Genomic DNA, 13,957 nt, shown 5'->3' with positions numbered 1-13,957 from the left:
TTTAGTATGAATATGGAGATTATTTCTGAAAGTTAAGTGTTCCCTGAGCGGTATATACTGTATTGTCACATACTATCTATTCCTGACACTGGAGTGGTGTATAAACTTACAAAGTATATAGTTTGAGGTCTGGGATCTGCCAATATGTGGCTAGTTTTCTGACTATTTCGTATAACATGATACATGATTTTAGGGTTTTCTCCGTCTAGTCCCGCTTGAATATAGTTCAATATTAACCCCTTCACCACCGGAGCTTTTTCCGCTTTTTCATTTTCGTTTTTTGCTCCCCTCCTTCCCAGAGCCATAACTTTTTTATTTTTCCGTCAATATGGCCATGTGAGGGCTTTTTTTTTGTGGGACAAGATGTACTTTTGAACGATACCATTGGTTTTACCATACCATGTAAAAAAAAATGGGAAAAAAAATTCCAAGTGTGATGAAATTGCAAAAAAAGTGCAATCTCACACTTGTTTTTTGTTTGGCTTTTTTGCTAGGTTCACCAAATGCTAAAACTGACCTGCAACTATGATTCTCTAGGTCAATACGAGTTCATAGACACCAAACATGTCTAGGTTATTATTTATATAAGTGGTGAAAAAAAATGCCAAAGTTTGCTAAAAAAAAAAAAAAAAAAATTTGCATGATTTTTCGATACCCGTAGCGTCTCCAATTTTCGTGATCTGGGGTCAGGTGAGGGCTTATTTTTTGCGTACCGAGCTGGCATTTTTAATGATACCATTTTGCTGTAGATATGTTCTTTTGATCACCCGTTATTGCATTTTAATTCAATGTCACGGCGACCAAAAAAACGTAATTTTGCCGTTTTGATTTTTTTTCTCGCTACGCCATTTAGCGGTCAGGTTAATCCTTTGTTGTTATTGATAGATCGGGCGATTCTGAACGCGGCAATACCAAATATGTGTACGTTTGATTTTTTTTTAATTGTTTTATTTTGATTGGGGCGAAAGGGGGGTGATTTGAACTTTTATATATTTTTTACTTTTTTATATTTTTAATCCCTTTTTTTTAAATTTTGGCATGCTTTAGAAGCATGCATAACTCGATCGGTTCTGCTACATAGAGGTGAAGTACAGATCACCTCTATGTAGCAGAAATGCAGGGTTGCTTTGAACGCCGACCACAGGGTGGCGCTCAAAGCAATCGGCCATCAACAACCATAGAGGTCTCAAGGAGACCTCTGTTTGTTATGGCGATGCACTGCTGACCCCCGATCATGTGACGGGGGTCAGCAGTGCGAGCACTTCCGGCCGCGCTAGTTAAATGCCGCTGTCAGCGCTTGACGGCGGCATTTAACTAGTTAATGGGCATGGGCGGATCGCGATTCCGCTCGCGCTCATTGCGCGCACATGTCAGCTGTACAAAACAGCTGACATGTCGCGGCTTTGAGGTGGGCTCACTGCCGGAGCCCACCTCAAAGCAGGGGATCTGCCAGCTGACGTACTATTCCGTCAGCTGGCAGAAAGGGGTTAAATAGTCTCCTGATGAATGAATCCAATGAATATTCATTTCTCTTAAGTAGCGGCACACGTGACCTCCGGCAGCAGCAGGAAGCCGGTGGCTGACACTGCGCACTACTGAAGAGGAATGAATACTCACCGCTCTCTGTGCACAGTCCCGGCGAGAACTCCGACAGCTGTGCTCTGCTTGTGACGTCCCTGCCATGTGCTGCTTAGGCTGGGTTCACATTACGCTACTTGCGTCCGTTAGACAGACTACGTTACACCGCGGCACAACGCGATGTAGCGCAGTCCGTTAACACCGCCATTGAGTCCAATGTCGGACGCATCGCTAGCGCACGCCCACAGTGGGCATGCGCTAGTGATGTGCCGTCATTGAGTGACGGACCCTGGGACACGGGCTGCAGCGTTTCCGGGTCCGTCATTGCTAGCGCAGATAGAGCATCTGCTAGCTCTATCTGTGCTAGCGTGATGACACATCGGCACTTGCGTTAACAGCAGCCCGTTAATGCATGTGTTGAATGGGCTGCTGTTAACGCAATGTGAACCTGGCCTAACGAGCATAAAGCAGCTGCTAGCATCGGAACAGGACAAAACTACTGGAACAACAAGTCCATCTTGATCTGTCCTCCCATCTATCTTCCTGCTCCATTTTCGACCGCTTACAATCAGGCTTCCGGTCACACCACTCCACTGAAACTGCCCTAACTAAGGTCACCAATGACCTATTAACCACCAGGAGCAAGCAACACTACTCTATCCTCCTCCTCCTGGACCTGTCCTCTGCCTTTGACACAGTGGACCATTCCCTATTACTACAGACCCTCTCATCCCTTGGCATCACAGACTTGGCTCTATCCTGGACCGAACATTCAGCGTCTCAAATTCACACACCACCTCCTCACCTCGCCCCCTATCTGTCGGAGTCCTGCAAGGTTCAGTCCTAGGGCCCCTGCTCTTCTCCATTTACACTTTTGGCCTTGGACAGCTCATAGAATCTCACGGTTTTCAGTATCATCTCTATGCTGATGACACACAGATCTACATCTCTGGACCAGATATCACCACCCTACTAACCAGAATCCCTCAATGTCTGTCCGCTATTTCATCCTTCTCCACTAGATTTCTAAAACTTAACATGGACAAAACAGAATTCATTGTCTTTCCCCATTTCACGCGACCCCCCAACGAACCTATCCATTACAGTAAACGGCTGCCCACTCTCCCCAGTCCCACAAGCTCGCTGTCTCGGGGTAATCCTTGACACCGATCTCTCCTTCAAACCGCATATCCAAGCCCTTTACACTTCCTGCCGCCTTCAACTCAAAAATATTTCACGGATCCGTACTTTCCTAAACCAAGATTCTGCAAAAACCCAGTCCATGCCCTCATCATCTCTCGCCTTGACTGCTGTAACCTCCTGCTCTGTGGCCTCCCCTCGAACACTCTCGCACCCCTCTAATCTATTCTAAACTCAGCTGCCTGACTAATCCACCTGTTCCCCCGCTATTTCCCGGCCTCTCCTCTCTGTCAATCCCTTCACTGGCTCCCCATTACCCAGAGACTCCAGTACAAAAGCCTAACCAAGACATACAAAGCCATCCACAACCTGTCTCCTCCATACATCTGTGACCTCATCTCCCGGTACTTTCCTGCACGCAACCTCCGATCCTCACAAGATCTCCTTCTCTACTCCCCTCTTATCTCCTCTTCCCACAATCGCATACAAGATTTCTCTCGCGCATCACCCCTACTCTGGAACTCTCTACCACAACATATCAGACTCTCACCTACCATTGAAACCTTCAAATAGAACCTGAAGACCTACCTCTTCCGGCAAGCCCCAGTAATCACCGAAGGACCAAACCACTGTATGACCAGCTCTATCCTTACCTACTGTATCCTCACCCATCCCTTGTAGATTGTGTGCCCTCGCGGGCAGGGTCCTCTCTCCTCCTGTACCAGTTGTGACTTGTATTGTTCAAGATTATTGTACCTGTTTTTATGTATACCCCTCCTCACATGTAAAGCGTCATGGAATAAATGGCGCTATAATAATATATAATAATAATAATATTCTAATTATACATTGTGTTATTAGTTTCAATATTTTTATTCAAAGTTTTAAATACAACTAAAGCTGAACGAACCTCTATACAGAAGAGAAATGTGCATTGATAAAAAGGAGAAAAATATAACCATTACTTTGCACCTACAATCAGCTTTAAAGGGGGCAAACATAACATATAAGGACACTTAGACAATACAAACAGACAAAGGGTAAACACATCAGGGAAGGGGATATCGAATTGGTCATCAATTAAGTAATATTTTTAACATAACAGAAGAGATCACTCACATAGATCAGTACCCAAAGGGCTCGATAATCTGGTTAGCTATTGTCAGATATAATCTTAGTCAAGTGTGTATCAAAGGAGTACCAAAAGTATATGACACTGCATACAAATAAATTGCAGAGAGGCCAACTTCACCTAAGCAACCTCCCCCACAGACCCCTCAACCGCGCATGCCCCACATCATGGGGAAACCGTGAGAGCTTGAGTCAGTTGAGCGGCAGGATTGAGGTCCATCCAGGGGTTCCAAGTCCGGAAAAAGCTGTTCCACCCATCATTCCTGGTTGCTTGAATACGTTCATAAAGTAGAATCGAGTTCACCCTGTCTTTAACTAGCGAAATGGAAAGTGACGTGGTTCTCCATCTGGCCGCAATATGGATTTTCGTGGCCATACATGTAACAGTTACTAATTTGTGCAGACTTTTAGAGAATCCAGGGTACTTTGTTCCCAGTAGGAATACTGAGGGGTCCATAGGGATTGCTCTACCACAAATCTGATCAATGATCAACTTGACCTCGTGCCATAAAGCCTTGACAACAGGACAACTCCACCATATGAGCAACATGTCGCCTGAGGCACTGCAACCCCTGAAACAATTGTTGGGTATATGTGGGTGGATGGCGTGAAGTCTCGCTGGAAAGTAATATGCCCTGTGGAGGACTTTAATCGACGTTTCTGCTAACGAGGCCTGATGACTGCCCTTTGTTAGTGTATCGCAAGACATATGCCATTTTTCTATGGGCAGAACAAGGCCCAAGTCCTCCTCCCATTGTATCATAAATTTTAATTTCTCTTTAGTGCGAGTTGTATTAAAGACAGAGTAAACCAAGGAGATCAAACCCCTCCCCATGGGGTCGTGTAGACATCTATTCTCAAACCCAGATATAATGAATGGGGTCCCAAGAGGTATAATATGTTTAGCGAAGTGAAAGACTTGATTTATGCGTAGTGCTTCCCTAGATGGTGGCTCATGTTTCTGAATAAACTCTTGTCTAGTGAGTAAAGTATTGAATGGGGTGCAGAGTTGTTTTAATGTGGTGATTCCCTTCAAGATCCACCACGAGAAAAGAGGGCTCCAAGCCTGGTGGGAACATGGGGTTACGGAAGAGGGAGGTGAGTGGGGAGGACTCGGTTTGTAAACCATACTTGAACCTCTCCTTCCTCCATAAAATTAAAGAGTGGGCAGAAAAAGGGGCAGTGTCAGATATATTTTGCGGAATTTTTCCAGTGGACCAGAGGAGGCCGGGGAGAGAGTACGGCCTTAGGTAATGGGATTCTAAATGTACCCATCTAGGGCATCTGCTACCAGAGTTAATACTGGCTAGTTGGGCTATTTGGGCAGATTTGAAGTACAACGTGAAGTTAGGTAGGGATAGCCCGCCTATCTTTCTATGTAAGGACATAATATTTTGCTTGATCCTTGGTCTCTTACCGTTCCATATAAACTTTGAGATGAGCCTTTGTATATCACGAAGATTTTTTGACGGTATTGTAATAGGGAGGGATCTAAAGAGGTATAAAAACCTCGGAAGGGATATAATCTTGATGGCATGTAGTCGGCCCAGCAAGGACAGATTCAGAGAGGACCATCTAGCTACATCGACCTGGAATTTTTTAATTAAAGGGAGGTAATTCCACTTGTATAAAGCTGATTTATGAGAGGTTAGGTTAATTCCTAGGTATGTTAGAAAGTGATCTTTTTTGCTAAACCCAAACTGGGCTACCAGATTGTCTTGGTCATCCTTAGAGGTATTAATAAACAGTGCCTCCGATTTTTCGACGTTAATTTTAAGGCCGGATATTGTTTCGAACGTGCGGAGAAGGGAGAATAGGTTGGGGAGGGTGGAATAGGGGTTCGTTAGGGCCAAAAGGAGGTCGTCCGCAAAAAGACTGACTTTATATTGATCTCCGAGGTCGGCGGGACCTAATATGTTGGGATTGTTTCTTATAGAGTGAGCTAAGGGTTCCATGTCTAGAGCGAACAGCGTTGGCGATAATGGGCATCCCTGACGTGTACCTCGCTGTATGTTTATGGGAGATGGTCTGGTACATGGGAGCTTCAGATATGCAGTTGGATTATCATAGATTAGCTGGAGACATGAAATCAATTTTTGAGGAAAGCCAAATTTTGTTAAAACCGAAAAAAGGTATGACCAGGATAGTGAATCAAAAGCCTTTTCGATGTCTAACACTAACATCAAAAGTGGCCTGTGAGAGTGGTTTGCCGAGTGAATCACATTGAGGTTCCTCCTTATGTTATCAGGGCCTTGCCTCATGGGTATAAAGCCCACTTGGTCCTGGTGTATCAATGAGGGAAGGAGCTTATTGAGTCTATCGGTGATAATTGATGTAAATATTTTGAGGTCTACATTTAGCAGTGAAATAGGTCTGTAATTTTTAACTAGTAAGTGGTCTCTCTTTGGTTTGGGGATGACCGTCACATGGGCTGTGTAAAACTCGGGGGGCATTTGAGAGCCGTTTAAAAGGGCATTACAGAAGGTTTTAATGTGGGGTATTAATAAATTGTTAAATTTTTTATAGTATATGGCAGTGAGCCCATCTGGGCATGGAGCTTTTCCTGTTTTTATTTTTTTGGTCACTGAGTCTATTTCCTCAGTTAGTATTTCCGATTGAAGCTGTTGGGATTTTGACTCTGAAATATTGGATAATGATATATCTTGTAAAAATGATTGTAGCAAGCGCGGAGAGGGTGTCCCGGAGGAGGAGTAGAGTTTCTGATAAAGTTCATAGAATGCTTTATAAATGGTCTCTGGGTGTGCTGATATGTGTCCTGCATTATCTCTGATAGAGGGTATAGTGTTGATAAGTTGTCTTGATCGTAATTGGTGGGCAAGCATTTTAGAGGGTTTATTTGCCTGTTTGTAAAAGGAGGCTCGAGTCCAGGTTAAAGCTTTTTCCGTTCTGGTGGTTAGGATCGCATCTAATTGTAATTTAACGTCATGTATTTGTTTGATTAAATATCGGGATGTAGACATCTGATTTGCCTGTTCAAGTTTAAATAATTTTGTTTCCAACCTATTTTGAAGCTCGGATCTGGCTTTTTTCTTAGTAGATGCTATTTTAATTAGTGTGCCGGTGATATATTTTTTATGAGCCAACCAAACATTCCCAGGTGAAGAGTCTTCGGTAGCATTGGCTTGGAAATAGAGTTTCAGCTCCTCTACAATTTGAGAGGATATCATAGGGTCAGCTAGAAGGGATTCATTTAGCCGCCATCTAAAAAGATTGGATGTAATGATGTCAAATTTAAAGACTAATAGGACAGCATCATGGTCGGACCATGATGACGGGACATGACGCGAGAATAGAATAGTTGGGAGAGAGTTTGCCACAGTAATCTGGAGGTCAATTCGGGAGTATGATCCATGAGCTGGGGAAAAATATGTGTATCCTCTCGTGGGCCCATTAACTTCTCTCCAGATATCTACTAGCTGGTTATCATTCATTATGCGAAGAATTTTTTTCCTATCAGTCTTCGAAATGTCTGATCGTTTTGATGAGCTGCTATCTAGGATAGGGTTTAATGTGAAATTGTAATCTCCGCACCAGATCAGATGGTGGTAGGAGATAGAGGAGAGTTTAGTAAGGATTAATTTAAAAAACGATAGTTGAGTGGTAGCGGGAAGGTAACTGTTATGCAGAGGTTATGGCCTTGTAGCGTCCCTTGTAAAATTAAGAATCTGCCCTCTGGGTCTGAATAGGAGTTGGTTACGTGGTACGGAAAGTTATTTTTGAGAAATATGGCCACTCCCCTAGTTTTACGGTCCCAGGAGGCTAAAAAAAAAGGGAATAGTTAGAGTCAAAGTATCTGGGGGAAGAGGTGCTGGAGAAGTGGGTTTCTTGTAAACACAAGATGTCTGGCTTGGACTTATGATAGTCTAAAAAGGCTTTTTTCCTTTTTATCGGTGAATTGAGCCCCCTAACATTATGAGATAGAACTCTACACATTGCAAATTAAATAGTTACCGCGCGTGATCCAGATGTCTCGAGCGCCTCTCTGACCATATAAGAAAAGCCACCTGTGTTGATGTTGATGTGATGAACAGCTTCGTGTAACTCTAAAGGGAGACAATAGGGAAGGTACAAAACAAGGGGGAGTACAAACATATACCACATAATATGTAAGGACTTGGGTCAAAAGCCCAAAGAGTGTGGTGACCCGGAGATTCATATTAGAAGAAAAACCGGGTATCACCGAGGTTGGGCGACATGTAGGGAACCCGAGAATCCGACCCTTGCAGAAGCAAGCCCTGATAGAGGGGACGAGAAAGGGAAATAAGGGGAGGTAAAAGGGAAAGAGAAGGTAGAAAAGAAGAGGGGAAAATAAAAAAAGGGGGGGGGAAGGAAAGGGGAAGTATGGGGGGAGTAAGATAGGGTGGGGCTATTGATGTAAAATTCGGAACCGGGTGATTATTCAATGAAGAATAGTGAAGATATTATTAAAGTTTAGCATAACTCTCGACGTTTAATCTTATAGCGATGAATTAACCTGAGAAGACCAACGGGATAAGTTCTAATGCCAGTCATGTAATACGCGCAGTTTGGCTCCTGGTTTTTGGAGCTGGCTTCCATTCTCTGGCTGGTCTTGGTTTCCTTTGCGGATGGGGTGGTATAATATCAGGAATTGGTATTCCGGCTTGTTCCAGGGCTTTTTTACCCTCGTCCAGCGAGCGGCAAACATGAAGCTCATTTCCAAGGGTGAAAGTTAGTGAGAATGGGTATCCCCATCGGTACTTAACTTGTGCTGTTTGCAGAGCAGCGGTGACCGGTTTGAGGGCTCTTCTTCTGGAGAGCGTGGCGGGAGCTATATCTGCGTATAGACGCACTGAGTCAGGGAGACCAGGTAGTGAGGTAAGAGGCCTTGCTGCATTTAGGATCAGGTCTCTGGATTCCTCATAATGCATTTTGAGGACTATGTCCCTCGGGAAATCCGAGGAGCGAGGTCTGCCGAGTGCTCTGTGGATCCTCGTGATATGTAAAAGTGCGGGGTCTATATCTGGCAGCAGCGTGGTAAAGAGTGTGGTGGCTGTCTCTTTAAGCGCCATATTGGATTCAGGCAGACCACGTATACGCACATTGCCCCTGCGAGATCTATTTTCATAGTCTTCGCTCCTCAATTCAAGTTCCATGATACGATCGGCATGGTACCTGAGGGTCTCTTGGTCCTCCTCGAGGGTGTCTGCTGTGGCGTCCATCTTCTCCTCCAAGCTTGTTGTACGCTGAGCAATATCCTGCAGCTGTGTGGCAATGGAGTTCATAGCTGAGGTAAGTTCTGACCAAAAAGTTTCTCGGAGAGACTTAGTTAGGACCGCGGTGGAGATGGAGGTTTCCCCTGTCTCACATTGCTCCTCTGCGTTCCCGTCCACGCTTGGCTGTGAGGTGGGGGCGGGTAGGGAAAGAGCTGCGGCGGCCATCTTACCCGCACTAGCGCTTGTCAGAAGCTCTGGGATTGTGCGGATTGCCGTTTGGTTTGTGCCTCCTTTCTTAGGCATTGCAGTCCGCCGGCTTCCCAGGTATAAGGGGGACCCGTCGGTGCTAATATCTCCCCGGTTTCGGCACTCTGAAAGGGTGAGTTGGGATATCGGGTTGCGGAGCTCAGCAGAGCATGTCTGACTCCGCTAAGGTCCGCGCATGCGCCCATACATTGTGTTATTGAGCCAGTTTGTTGACTTCTAAACCAGAGAAGGAAAAACTATGCAAATAGTTTAAATAATCAAGTAGTGCTACCTGATCTCGTCTCCATTCTTACCCTTTATGTAAATACTGAATGAGAGACACTTGTTAAGTCTAAAAATAGATTACATGCCTCTGTATAACGAGATTCAGAGAGAGAAACAGCCAGAGCGATTCTGCCAAGACATCCATACATCTCAAAAGGACTAGAGACTGGACAACAGCCATTTTACATCATGGCTCCATTACGAGGGACACGGATCTATCATTCTATAGGAAACAACCTGGGGGTATTCAGCCTCGGTTGGAAGAATACATATCTGCTCCATTGACTATCGCTGAACCATGGATATATTTGGATAAGCCAGGTTGTGATCCTCAGATCAACTGGCCTTGTACCTTATATGGACTCAATAGACTGTCATCTTCCTATACTTGTCGATACCTCCTCTCTGTGTGCGTGCCACAGGTGGAGTGACCGACCCTGGAATATGAAGCCAGGTTGTGATCCTCGGATCAACTGGCCTTGTATGGACAGGCATCTTCCAACGCTTGTCATTACCTCCTCTCTGTGCATGCCACAGGTGAGGTAGCATCCCTGGAAGATCTGTAGTCACAGCTGCTATTATCCAGGCGAGTCAGCGGAAGGGTGAGACTAATGTGCACCATCTTGGGTACTGTGCTGGGACTGTTCTATATGTTATCTGCCTGTTTGTAGTTCAATAAAGCTTTGCCACACTGTTTTACCCTCACCCTGTGTTGCTTGAGTAGCGTTTTGCCCATGTTAAGAGCGGGAGTTCGGCGAGACGATCCCTAGTTCCTGCATTTTCGGCTAGTGGGCGGCGCTCATAGCAATCCTGCAGTGACAACCATAGACTTCTGCTGGAGACCACTGGTTGTCCTGCCAAACCATCAGTGACTGGGTCACTGATGGGCGGGATTTCTGGCGCGCTTGCTGACATGTGCCAGAAAAGATGTGGCTCAGCGCTGGAGCCCACATCAAAGGAAAGGAGTTCGACATCGGCGTACATTTACGCCTGATGTTGGAAAGGGGTTAAAGGGGATTGTTTATACAGAGTCAAGTGGTAATCAATCATGTACACATACATATATGTGTGTGTGTATGAAGCCACGCCCACTCCATATAGCCCCTTCCACTCCACATAGCCACATTCACTCCACACGCAAAGCCCCGTATAATAAATATCTAATATATATATATATATATATATATATATATATATATACAATAAATATCTAATCTAATAAATATATACACTGCTCAAAAAAATAAAGGGAACACTAAAATCGCACATCCTAGATATCACTGAATGAAATATTCCAGTTGTAAATCTTTATTCATAATATAGTGGAATGCGTTGAGAACAGTACAACCTAAAAATGATCAATGTAGATCACAACTAATATGCCATGGAGTTCAGGAGTCGGAATGATGCTCAAAATCAAAGTGGAAAATCAAATTGCAGGCTGATCCAACTTCAGTGGAAATGCCTCAAGACAAGGAAATGTTGCTCAGTAGTGTGTGTGGCCTCCACGTGCCTGTAAGACCTCCTTACAATGCCTGGGCATGCTCCTGATGAGGCGGCAGATGGCCTCCTGAGGGATGTCCTCCCAGACCTGGACTAAAGCATCCGCCAACTCCTGTACCGTCTGTTGCAACGTGACATTGGTGTATGGAGCAAGATATGATGCCCCAGATGTGTTCAATCGGATTCAGGTCTGGGGAACGGGCGGGCCAGTCCATAGCTTCAATGCCTTCATCTTACAGGAACTGCTGACACACTCCAGCCACATGAGGTCTGGCATTGTCGTGCATTAGGCAGAACCAAGGGCCACCGCACCAGCATATGGTCTCACAAGGGGTCTGAGGATCTCATCTCGGTACCTAATGCCAGACAGGCTAACTCTGGTGAGCACATGGAGGGCTGTGCGGCCATCCAAAGAAATGCCACCCCACACCATTACTGACCCACTGCCAAACCGGTCATGCTGAAGGATATTGCAGGCAGCAGATCGCTCTCCACGGCATCTCCAGACTCTCATATCTGTCACGTGTGCTCAGTGTGAACCAGCTTTCATTTGTGAAGAGCACAGGGCGCCAGTGGCGAATTTGCCAATCATGGTGTTCTGTGGCAAATGCCAAGCTTCCTGCACGGTTTTGGGCTGTGAGCACAACCCCTATCTGTGGACGTCGGGCACTCAGACCATCCTCATGGAGTCGGTTTCTAACCGTTTGTGCAGACACATGCACATTTGTGGCCTGCTGGAGGTCATTTTGCAGGGCTCTGGCAGTGCTACTCCTGTTCCTCCTTGCTTAAAGGCTTCAGTAGCGGTCCTGCTGCTGGGTTGTTGCCCTCCTACGGCCCCCTCCACGTCTCCTGGTGTACTGGCCTGTCTCATGCTACGAGTGTGAAAGCACAAACAACATTGAAAAGTGACCAAAACATTAGCCAGAAAGCATTGGTACTGAGATGTGGTCTGTGGTCCCCACCTGCAGAACCACTTCTTTATTGAGGATGTCTTGATAATTGCCAATAATTTCCATCTGTTGTCTATTCCATTTGCACAACAGCATGTGAAATTGATTGTCAAACAGTGTTGCTTCCTAAGTGGACAGTTTGATTTCACAGAAGTTTGATTTACTTGGAGTTAGATTCTATTGTTTAAGTATTCCCTTTATTTTTTTGAGCAGTGTATTTATACATATATAGAATAAATATCTAATCTAATATATATAATATCTAATATATCTATTTCATAGGCACATCTTCTTGACCACAACAGCTTGCACTGCCAGTGTTGACCACAGCAACCAATCACTAAGCATCTTTCATTTCACCAGAGCTGTTTAGAAGATGAAAGCTGAGCTGTGATTGGTTGCTGTGAGCAACAGTATTCCTTGTAGACAGTTGTGGTAACTGAGGCCTATTATTCTCATTTCTATGGTGTTATCGTCCTTCTGTAAAGCTGGAGATAACACAATTTATTACTGTGCCGACATAGACCACCCTCTGCCACAGACGGCAGGGGGCCCAGAATCAGGAACTTCTCTTTGTCTGGGATGAAGCATCTCATTAACTTCAACCACAGATTAAAGAAAGAAACACAAGATGGATTTCTCCAACCCAGGAACCATTTTACTCGGTGTAACAGCTCCACCCTGACAATGCCAGGTTCACTGTATACCTATTTATACAGCTACAACTAATGCTGATCTAAATTAGAAGAAAAACTGTAACTGTGTAATCTGTAATTATGTAAAATTGTGGTCCAAAATTGGACCTTCTTCAGACTGAGATACATATAATGAAACAAAACAAAAAAGAATCTACAATCAGTTATAATAACATGTCACTGATATTTGGTAACAGTTAATACAGAAATAGAACATCGTGGCTAAATATTATAATGAATGAAGACCTGATGACACTGGACAGCTCACAATACTATACAATAACTAAATTACCAAAGTTGTGCATTATTGTATTATTGGGATTATCATATGTTCAATAAATATCTTTCATTTTGATGCATTAAGGAGTGCCAGATTTCTCTTCATATTTATTACTAGGATTGGTTTCCTTTTTCTGTGCACCCAAATTTTAGAACGTTGTGACGTGTTTTGTGATTGAATATATTTTTACCATATACACGAGCACTTGTTTTTTTCACTGATTAACGCACCAAGAGTTGTCTGCAATCAGCTTTTCTTATAATGAGACAGATGTGGCCAATATTGTCTCACAAGTTACCGAATTTAGTGGATTTTTACAAATTTCTGGCAGTGAATTTAAATCACGTGATCTGGAAAGAGAATCTCGTCATCTTATAGGCCTGGAGCTTCACAGTGCAACGATTGCTGAATATGTTAGAACACCACGGATTCCAAGAGGCCTCCGAGTATTGCTACGTCCTACCTTGTTTCAGGATAACACTGATTTAGGTGTTAAATAAATGTTCACTAGAAATAATGACATTAACTCTGGAATATCTCAATAAGAAATCAAAAATGGTCAAGAAAAGATCTCCAATATTGAAGCACAATTGAAAGACACTTTAAGGACGAATTTGACTCCATGAAATCCCGCACTGAAGAGAATTTGGACATTTTTAAACAAGAAACTGAAAAATGTAAACGTCCAAAAAAAATTTGTGACACACAAGACTATTTGCAAAAAAGAGTTTATAGATGACAAAACCCCACTTTCTCCTCCTACATCGGTTATCGAAATGATAGGTTCACTGATGGCTCCTCAGCTTCTAGTTCAGACAATTAACGTGCTGGTCCAGGTAGATCTTTTTAGGCTCCAGCAGGAGATACAACCAAAGAAAGATGCCAGGAGGGGGATCAATGCTTTAGAAACCAATCGACATACAATGAACACCAGGTCACAGGTAATAACTCAAA

The sequence above is a fragment of the Ranitomeya imitator genome, chromosome 2 (assembly GCF_032444005.1).
Source record: "Ranitomeya imitator isolate aRanImi1 chromosome 2, aRanImi1.pri, whole genome shotgun sequence".
NCBI lineage: Eukaryota > Metazoa > Chordata > Amphibia > Anura > Dendrobatidae > Ranitomeya > Ranitomeya imitator.
The sequence above is the reverse complement of the archived record's forward strand: the minus strand, read 5'-3'. Positions refer to the sequence as shown.